Raw genomic sequence first — 10,796 nt, 5'->3', positions numbered from 1 at the left:
TGTGGGTGCCCTTGTGCTTGGGGCATAAATGTTCAGAACTGAAACTTCATCTTGGTGCATCATTCCAGTGATGAGGATGTAATGCCCTTCTTGATCTCTTTTGATTGATTTTAGTTTGAAGTCTATTTTGTTGGATATCAGGATGGTTTCACCCGCTTGTTTCTTAAGACCATTTGATTGGAAAGTCTTTTCCCAGCCTTTTATTCTTAGGTAGTGGCTGTCTTTGAATTTGAGATGTGTTTCTTGTATGCAGCAGAAAGATGGGTCCTGCTTTCATATCCATTCTGTCCCGCAGTCCCACAATCCACTTATAAAATAATCACTCAGACGCTTATATCACTTATAAACTGTATGGCCGTGGCAGGCTTCTTGCTAACTGTTCTTTTATCTTAATTTAACCCATTTTTATAAATCTATAACTTGCCACGTGGCTGGTGGCTTACCGGCGTCTTTACATGCTGCTTGTCCTGGCGGTGGCTGCAGTGTCCCTCCCTCCTTCTTCCTGTTTCCCCAATTCTCCTCTCTCCTTGCCCGCCTACACTTCCTGTCTGGTCACTGGCCATCAGTGTTTTATTTATATAGAACGATATCCACAGCAAAGTCTATGTCTTTTTATAGGTGAATTAAGTCCATTGATATTAAGGGATATTAATGACCAGTGATTGTTCATCCCTGTTATTTTTGGTGGTAGTGTGTGTGTACTTCTCTTCTTTGGGGTTTACTGTTGTGGCTTTATCTATTGCCTGTGTTTTCGAGTGTGTATCTGACTTCCTTCGGTTGGAATTTTCCTTCTAGTGCTTTCTGTAGGGCTAGGTTTGTGGATAGGTATTGTTTAAATCTGGCTTTGTCTTGGAATGTCTTGTTCCTTCCGTCTATGATGATTGAAAGTTTTGCTGGGTATTAGTCTGGGCTGACATTCATGGTCTCTTAGTGTCTGCATTACATCTGTCCAGGTCCTTCTGGCTTTCAAAGTCTCCATTGAGAAATCGGGTGTTATTCTGATGGGTTTACCTTTATAGGTCACTTGGCCTTTTTCCTTTGCTGCTCTTAATATTCTTTCTTTATTCTGTACATTTAGTTGTTTAATTATTATGTGTTGAGGGGACTTTTTTGGGGGTCTAGTCTGTTTGGTGTTGTATAGGCTTCTTGTATCTTCATAGGCATTTCCTTCTTTAAGTTGGGAAAGTTTTCTTCTATAATTTTGTTGAATATATTTTCTGTGCCTTTGAGTTGGTATTCTTCACCTTCTTCTGTCCCTATAATTCGTAGGTTTGGTCTTTTCATGGTGTCCCAAATTTCTTGGACATTTTGGTTCATGACTTTGTTGGCTTTAGTGTTTCCTTCAACTGATGAAACTATTTCTTCTACTGTATCTTCAATGCCAGAGATCCTCTCTTCCATCTCTTGCATTCTGTTGGTTATACTTGCATCTGAAGTTCCCGATCTTTTACTCAGGTTTTCTATTTCCAGCATTCTGTCTGTTTGTGTCTTCTTTATTTTTTCATTTTCCCTTTTCAGGTCTCGGACTGTTTCCTTTGTTTGTTTCATTGCTTTTTCATGATTTTCTTTCAGTACTTTATTGTTTTCTTCCAGTACTTTATTGTTTTCTTTCAGTACTTTATTGTTTTCTTCTAGGACTTTATTGTTTTCTTCCAGGACTTTATTGCTTTCTTGCAGGACTTTATTGTTTTCTTCTAATTTGTTTGCCCTTTCCTCTAGTTGTTTACAGCGTTCTTCCAATTTTCTTGTCTTTTCCTCTACACAAGCCTCTACCTTCTTCATGATGTTACTCATAAGGCTACTTTCTTCTGCTTCTTCCAATTTTTGATGTTCAGGTCTAGATGTTGGAGGCGGGCTAGGTTCTGGTGATGCTGTATTGCTCTTCATTTTGTTGTATGTACTTCTGCCTTGACGTCTGTCCATCTCCTTGTGGTTCCTTCTTGGTCGTATCAGTGTACTTGGTTCAGAAAGAGCTGACAGATTCAGGAAGTCTCTCTCTCTTGTCCAGATGGGAGTTCTCTTGTCCAAATGGGAACTCCAGGGCAGGATGGAAGCTCTTATCTGGACCAGAAGTCTCTGGTCCAGAAGGGAAGTTGGGAGCAGGATGGGAGCTGGGGGCCGGTCTCTAAGTCTCAGGAGGTGGCTGGGGTCTTGGGCAGATGGGCGTGGGGGTTGGGCAGGTCTTCCCAGAGTGGCTGGTGCCCAGGGATGGGGTCTGGGTTGGGCCCGGATACTTACCTCTGGTCCAGAAGGGAAGTCGGGGGCAGGATGGGAGCTGGGGGTCAGTCTCTAAGTCTCAGGAAGTGGCTGGGGTCTCGGGCAGATGGGCGTGGGGGTAGGATGTGGAGATTGCAGGGGCTGCCGGGGGGCTTGGAAAAGGGGATCCCTCCTGGTGGGGCTAGAAGGGCACCTGCCCGGTGGCCAGAATCTGGGGCCAAGTTGGGCATGTCTTCCCGGAGTGGCTGGTGCCCAGGGATGGGGTCCGGGTTGGGCCTGGATACTCACCTCTGGTCCAGAAGGGAAGTTGGGGGCAGACATTTTCAAATCTTGAACTGTTTCCTTCACCTGTTTTTTTCTTAGCGTTCATGAAGCAGTTTATTGATTTCTTCCAACTGTTTTGTTTGTCTTTTCCCCCATTTCTTAAGGAAAATTTTCATTTCCTCTTTAAGGGCCTTTATCATCTTTATAAAGTTATTTTTTAGGTTGTTTTTTTCTGCTTCTTCTACATTGGGGTGTTCAGGTCTTGCTGTTGTAGAACCACCAGTTTCCAGTGGTGCCATATTGTTCTTTATGTTGTTGAATGTATTCTTACACTGTTGTCTACCCATCTCTTCCTCCAGTTGGTGCAGGTGGGACCTGTGGCTTAGGTGGTTGCTCTTCTTCTGGTGCAGTTGGGGCCTGTGGCTCTGATGATCTCTGATGCCTCAGGTGATGTTTGTGGGTATTTGGAGGCAGCTGCCAGGTCACTGGGGCTTTGATGTCTGAGGGTGAGGGAGAGGCAAGAGAAGTACCCCTAGGGGCTAGAGTCTAGGCAACAGGGCTATCCACCAGGGTGCCCAGACACTCACATCCTCCTCCAGGTGCAGGTGGGGCCCTAGTGGTCACTGATAAGGCTGGGATGGCTGGAGGTGGGTAGATGCCGCTGTAGTGTCTCTGGGGCTTAGGTGTCAGTATATAGGGTAGAGACAGGAGATGTGCCCCTGGAGGCTAGGTCCTAGGGAGCAGGGCTATCCAGCTAATGTTATTTTTAAGATGTTATTTTTTTAACAGCTGAGTAATAACCCATTATGTAAATGTAGCACATTTACTTTCTATTCTATTTCTATTCTTCTGTTGAGGGACATCTAGGTTGTTTCCAATTTCTGGCTACCATGAAGAGCAGCAATGAACATAACTGAACATGTTTCTTTGTGGTAGGATGAAGTGTCATTTGAGTTATTTGCCCAAGAGTGGTAAAGCCTTTTGTGTTTTCTCTATGGAGAATTCTGTTTAGATCTGTAACCCATTTTTAATTGGGTTGTTTGGTTAGTCTTGAGATTTTTATATAATTTGGGTATTAATCTTCTACTAGATATGGAGTTGTTATAAACTTTTCCCATTCTGTAGGCTGTCACTACTATTTGTAGGAATGATGGTGTCCTTTGTCTTACAGAAGCTTCTCAGTTTCATGAGGCCCCATTTATCAATTGTTTAATTTTATGTCCACACTAACAGTGTTCTGTTCAGAAAGTCATCTCCTGTGTCTACAAGTCAAGACTATTTCCTACTTCCTCTTCAGTAAGGTGCAGTGTATCTGGTCTTATGTTGAGGTCTTTGATCTATTGGGAGTTGTTCTGTGAAGGGTTGTAAGTATAGATCTATTTTCATTCTTCTACATGCGGTCATCCTATTTTACCAGAACCATTTGTTGAAGTTGTTCTTTTTTTCCAAAGTGTATTTCTGGCTTCTTTATAAAAATCAGGTGCCAAAAGAGTGTGGATTTATGTCTGGTTCTTCAATTCTATTCCATGCATCAACATGTCTTTGTTTTTTATGCCAATAAAAACAAATATGGTTTTTGTTAATATAACTTTGTAGTACAACTTAAAATCAGGAATAATGAGATCTCCAGCAGTTCTTTTATTGTTCAAATTGTTTTAGCTATCCTAGATTTTTGTTTTTCGATATGAAGTTGAAAATTGTCCTTTGAAGTTCTGTGAAGAATTGTGTTGGGAATTTTGATGGGCATTACACTGAATCAGTAGATTGCCTTTGGTAGGATGGCCATTTTTAGTATGTTAATCCTACTGATCCATGAGCATGGGAGATCTTTCCATCTTCTAATATTTTCTTCAGTTTCTTTTTTCAAAGACTTTAAGTTTTCATCATATAAATCTTTTACTTTCTTGAGTAGAGTTACCCCAAGATATTTTATATTATTAGTGGCTATGGGGATAGGTGTTGTTTCTCTGAGTGTTTTCTCAGTCCATTTGTCATTTGCATATGGGAGGGCTACTGATTTTTTGTGAGTTTATTTTGTATCCAATTACTTTGCTGAAAGGTTTATCAGGTTTATGAGATCCCTGGTAGAATTTTTAGGTTCACTTATGTATAATATCATATCATCTGCAAATAAAGATTCATTGACTTCTCTCTTTACAGTTTGTATCCTTTTGATTTCCTTCAGTTGTCTTATTGCTGTAGTTAAGAGTTCAAGTAGTATGTTGAATAGATATGGAGAGAGTGGACAGCCTTGTCTTGCTTGTGATTTTAGTGGAGTTGTCTTGAGTTTTTCTCCATTTGTTAATGTTGGCTACAGGTGTACTGTAAGCTGCCTTTATTATTTTGAGTATGTCCCCTGTATCCTTAAACTCTCCAGGATTTTAATAATGAAAAGGTGTTGGATTTTTTTCAAAGGTCTTTTCTCCATCTACTGAGATGACCATGTGTAGTTTTTTCTTTCAGTTTGTTTATATGGTAGATTTCATCTATTGATTTTCACATGTTATCCCATCTCTGCATCTCTCAGATGAAGCCTCCTTGATCATGGTGGATGATCTTTTCGATATATTCTTGGATTTGGTTTTCAAGTATTTTATTGAGTATTTTTGTACCTAAGTTCATAAGGGAAAGTGGTCTGTAATTCTCTTTCTCTGTTGGGTATTCATATGGTTTGGGTATCAGGAAAACTGTGTCCTCATAAAATTAATTGGGCTATGTTCCTTTTGTTTCTATTTTGTAGAATAATTTACAGAGTATTAGCATTAACTCTTCTTTGAATGTCTGGTGAATTCTGCACTCAAAATACTTGGCCCTAGGCTATTTTTAGTTGGGAGACTTTTAATAACTGTTTCTATTTCACTAGGAGTTAGGGGTCAGTTTAAATTGCTTGCATGATCTTAATTTAACTTTTGTAAGTGGTACCTATTCAGAAAATTATCCATTCTTTTAGATTTTTCAATTTAGTGGAATACAAGTTTTTAAACTACACCCTCACGATTCTATGGGTTTCCTCTGTCTGTTGTTATGTCCTCCTTTTCATTTCTGATTTTGTAACTTTGGACATTCTCTTTCTGACTTTTAGTTAATTTCGATGAGGGTTTATCTATCATACTGGATTTCTCAAAGAACCAATCTTTAATTGATTCTTTGTATTGTTCTCTTTGTTTCTCTTTTAATTGATTTCAATCTTGGCTTTGATTATTCCTTGCCATCTACTCCTTTGTGTGTGATTTCTTCTTTTTGTTCTAGCGTTTCAGGTGTTCTGTTATATCTTGCTATCATGAGAACTCTTTTGTGGAGTCCTGCCCCACCAGGAACCTAGGTCCCCGAGAAGAGAGACCTGGAACTGAGGAAAGGTAAGTGCACTGCTCGCCAGCCTCCCTTTTACCCGGAATCAGACGCAGCAAGGAGCCAAGTCAGGTAGGGACTCATTTATTTAAAAACAACAAGCTCCTTTTAAAAGCATAAAGAATGAGACTGGGGCAGTGGAGGGGCAAATGCCCCATTGTGCAGATCAGCTTAAAGGTTACCCAATAACACACCTGCAGAGTCTACAGAATTTACAGTGTTGTCTATGAGGGAATTATGTACTGACATCACCTTTCTTGACCTGAAGCACCAATCATATTTTTTTTTGTAAGCAACTTGGATTCCACCCTGTACACTCTCCCTTAGGGCCAGCTTTACTAGCACCTGGTTCCATTACCCCCCACCCCCTTGCTTCAGTTGTTTTTTTTTAATTAATTTTTTTTATGTAGGTACTTGGTGCTATGTACTTGCCTCTTAAAATCTCTAGGTCTGCTCTTTTCTGAAGGGAAACAGGAACAGTGGATCTAGGGGAAAGAGGAGGTGAGGGGATTATGAGGAGGGGATGGAGTGGAAGATAAAGACAGGATTATTATATGAGAGAATAATTTTCATTGTATCCCATAATTTTGGGTATGTTGTATATTTATTTTCATTTAATTCTAGAAATTCTTTGTGGTGGTTTGAATGAAAATGGCCTACGTAGGCTCGTAGTGAGTGACATTATATATTGATCTGGCCTGGTGGGAGTAGGTTTGGCTCTTTTGGAAGAAGTGTTCCAAAGAAGGCTTTGAGGTTTCAGAAGTACAAGCCAAGCCCAGTGTCTGTCTTTCTTCCTGCTGCCTGCCAAACCACATGTAGAACTCTCAGTCACCTCTCTAATACCATGTCTGCCTGTGTGCCACCATGCTTACTGCCATGATGATAATCAACTAAACCTCTGAACTGTAAACCATCCCCAATTAAATGTTTTTATTTAAAAAGAGTTGCCATGGTCATGGTGTCTCTTTACAGCAATAGAAACTCTAATGTAGTCTTTAATTTCTTTATTTCTGTCTTGACCCATTTTTCATTTGGTAGAGAGTTGTTCAGTTTCCATGAGTTTGTAAGCTTTCTGTTGATATCAACCTCTATTCTGTGGTGGCTTAATAGGATGCAGTGAGTTATTTCAATTTTCGTGTATCTGTTGAGACTTGCGTTGTGTCCAAGCATGTGGTCAGTTTTGGAGAAAGTTCAATGAGGTGCATAGAAAGTATATTCTTTTTAGTTTGGGTGAAGTATTCTATAAACATGTTTGGTCTATTTAGTTTATAGCATTTGTTAGCTCAAATATTTCCCTGTTTAGTTTTTGTTTGAATGACCTGCATATTGGTGAGAGTGGGGTATTGAAGTTATACACTGTCACCACATGAGGGTCAATATGTGATATAAGCTGTAGTAGTGTTGCTTTTTACAAACTTTGGTGCCCTTGTGTTTGGGGCATAGTTGTTAAGAACTGAAATGTTATCTTGGTGGATTTTTCCTTTGATGAGTATGTAGTGTCCCTTCCCATCTCTTCTGATTAGTTCTGGCTTGAAGTCTGTTTTGTTAGGTAGTAAAATGGCTGCACAACCTTGCTTCTTAGGTTCATTTGCTTGGAATACCTTTTTTCAAATCTTTACTCAGAGGGAATGCCTATTCTTGGTTTTGAGGTATGTTTCTTGAATGCAACAGAAGGATAGATCCTGTTTTCATATCCATTCTATTGATGTCTATGTCTTTCTGTTGGGCAGTTGAGATCATAGCTATTGAGATATCAATGACCGATGATTGTTGATTCCTGTTGTGTTGCTGTTGTTATTGTGTTTTTGTTGTTGTTGTTGGTGGTGTGTTTGTGTGTGTGTGTGTGTGTGTGTGTGTGTGTGTGTGTGTGTGTGTGTGTGTGTTTTACCTTCTTTTTGTCTTGCTGGTGTGAGATTATTCCCTGTGTCTTCATGGTTGTAGCTGACCTCCTTAGGTTGCTGTTTTCCTTCTAGCACCTTCTGTAGAGCTAAATTTGTAGATAAATACTGATTAAATTTGGCTTTTGTCTTATTTAGGGTTTCTATTGCTATGAGAAGATACCATGATTCAGAAACTCTTATAAAGGAAAACATTTGAGATGACTTGCTTACATTTTCAGAGGTCTAATTCATTATCATCATGGCAGAATGCAGGCAGGCATGGTACTGGAGAAGTAGCTGAGAATTTACGTCTTGCAAGCAACAGAAAGTGATCTGAAACACTGGGGTGATATCTTGAGCATATATGAGACCTCAAACCCTGCCTCTACAGTGACATGCTTCCTCCAACATGACCACACCTACTCTACCAAGGTCACATCTCCTTATAGTGCCAATCCCTTTGGGGCCATTCTCTTTCAAACCACCACAGCTTTATCATGGAATATCTTATTTTCTCCATCTATGGTGACTGAAAGTTTTGCTGGGCATAGTAGTCTGGGCTGGCATCTGTGGTCTCTCAGAGCCTATAGAATATCTGTCCAGGCTCTTCTGGCTTTTAGAGTGTCCATGGAAAAGTCAGGTATAATTCTAATTGGTCTGCCTTTATGTTACTTCATCTTTTTCCCTTGTAGCTTTTAATTTTTTTTATTGTTCTATATATTTAGTATTCTATTATGTGCTGAGAGGGACTTTCTTTTCTTGGTCCCACCTATTTAGTGCTCTGTATGCTTCTTGTACCTTTTATTCACATCTCCTTTTTTAGGTTAGGAAAATTTTATTCTATGGTTTGGTTGAAAATATTTTCTGGGCATTTGAGCTAGATTTCTTCTCCTTCCTCTATTCCTATTATTCTTAGATTTAGTTTTTTCATAGTGTCCCATCTTTCCTGGATATTTTGTGTCAGCGGTTTTTTAGAATTACCATTTTCTTTGACTGATGTATCAATTTCTTCTATCATACCTTCAACACCTGATATTCTCTCATCCTCTCTTGTATTCTGTCAGTGAAGCCTGCCTCTGTGGTTCCTTTTAAAATTTCTAAGTTTTTCATTTACAGAATTCCCTGTTTGGTTTGTTGTTGTTGTTGATTCTATTTTCATTTTCAGGTCTTGAATTGCCTTATTCATCTTCTTCCTCCATTTGTCTTTTCCTGTATTTAAGGAACTTATTCATTTCCTCCCACTGTTTGCTTTCCTGGACTTCTTTAAGGGATTTATTAATTTCCTCTTTAAGGACCTCTATCATCTTCATACAGACTGTTTTAAGATCTTTTTTTCTAGTGCTTTTAGCTAAACTGGAATATCCAGGGCCTGTTTTGGTATGCCGTGGAATAATCTTTCTACACTGTGAATATGTATTGCTCTCACTGTAAATAAAAAGCTGTTTGATCCATAGCGAGGCAGGATTTTCAGTGCAGAGAAAAATGTTGGGAAGGAGAGCAGGGTCTGAGAGGTCTCCAGGAAATACAGAGGGAAGGAGACATACTGGAGGACAGGTAAAGCCATGAGCCATGTGGAAATTCATAGATTAATAAAAATGGGTATATTAAAGTTGTAAGAATTAGTTGGTAATAAGCCTGAGCTATCAACCAAGCATGTATAATTTATATTAAGTCTTCATGTCAGGTATTTGGGAACTGGTGGACAGGAAAGAAAAGTCTACCTACAGTGGTATGGTTGCAGGGCTGTTTCCTTGGACTGTTCACCTGGTGTTTTTCAAATGAATGCCTGCTGGTGGTATTGGAGCTTGAAATAATGGGATGAGTTGGGGGAAGGAAGGTTGTAGGAAAAGATCTTTGTGGTCCACTGGGGATGGGGTCAGAGAAGAAGGGGAGACTGCAGCAGGTGTTCTGCAACAGAGCTGGGGGTGAGACTGGGTGGATGAATCTGGTGGAGCAGAAGTGGTGAAGATGTGCTAATTCATACTTTTCAAACCACTTGACCAATATCCTCCCATCCACAGACCTTTCAGACAATGGATTGGGGAAGAGGGATTGAGTCTGCTCCTTATCGGGCTCTGAAGATGACAAATATGATGTCCATGCCAAACACTCTTGGCTCTCTTCTGTGTAATCCAGATTGCTGACCTAGTAAAAAGCTTTACCTCCAAGGCCACCTTCCCAGAGGTTGATGATCAGTGGCAAAAGCACCATGGTGTAGAAGATGCATGAGGAAAGTCTTACCTATGTCTCAAGTCTCTCACTTAGTGACATAGATGATGAGCTCAAAGTCATTCTGCACCTTGCCAGTCATGAGATCTATGCACAAATCATCCCAGCCTCCCTAGTGTCTGTTCATGGGCCTTTGGGCCTGCTCTCTTCTTCTGGCTCTGTGGACAAAGTACATCCTGATTTACCTTCTTACCTGAACAGGTGTGGACAATGGTGTGAACTTCCAGATCAGTCAGTATGTTGAGAGTTTTTGTGATCTCTTGGGGCCAGGCTGTAATCTTAAGTTGAGCTTCTATAAGAAAAGACTTTTGTGAAGAAGACAACTTGCCCTAGCAGCAGCATTTGACTATGCTGGAACTTGTAGTTTTCTAGGTATTATAAAACTGGGCTAAACCTCTTCCTGGGTGCATTCTGGATGTCCAAGTTCCAGGCCATGAACCTAAGCAGCCAGCTGTGTACTCAGAATCTGCTTCCTTTAGCACACTGTGTGATGATGTTTTGTGTATGCTCTAACAAAGCTTGCCTAAAGATCAGAGGGCAAAGCCAACCACTAGCTAGCCATAGAGGCCATTCAGTGGTGACATACACCTTTGAGGTCAGCTTTTGGGATCTCACGCCTTTAATCCCAGCACTAGGGAGGTGAAGACAGGAAGTGATATGGCTGGGTGGAGAGAAGAATGTAAGGTAGGAGGAGACAGGAACCCAGTCCCCTTTCAGTCTGATGATTTTGAGGAGGTAAGAACTCTAGTGACTGGCTGCTCTGCTTCTCTTATCTTTCAGCTTTCACCCTGACATCTGACTCTGGGTTATTATTATTATTATTATTATTATTATTATTATTATTATTATTATTAAGAT

Source organism: Peromyscus maniculatus, chromosome 12 (genome assembly GCF_049852395.1).
Source record: "Peromyscus maniculatus bairdii isolate BWxNUB_F1_BW_parent chromosome 12, HU_Pman_BW_mat_3.1, whole genome shotgun sequence".
Classification (NCBI taxonomy): Eukaryota; Metazoa; Chordata; class Mammalia; order Rodentia; family Cricetidae; genus Peromyscus; species Peromyscus maniculatus.
Note: the sequence above shows the minus strand (reverse complement) of the source record.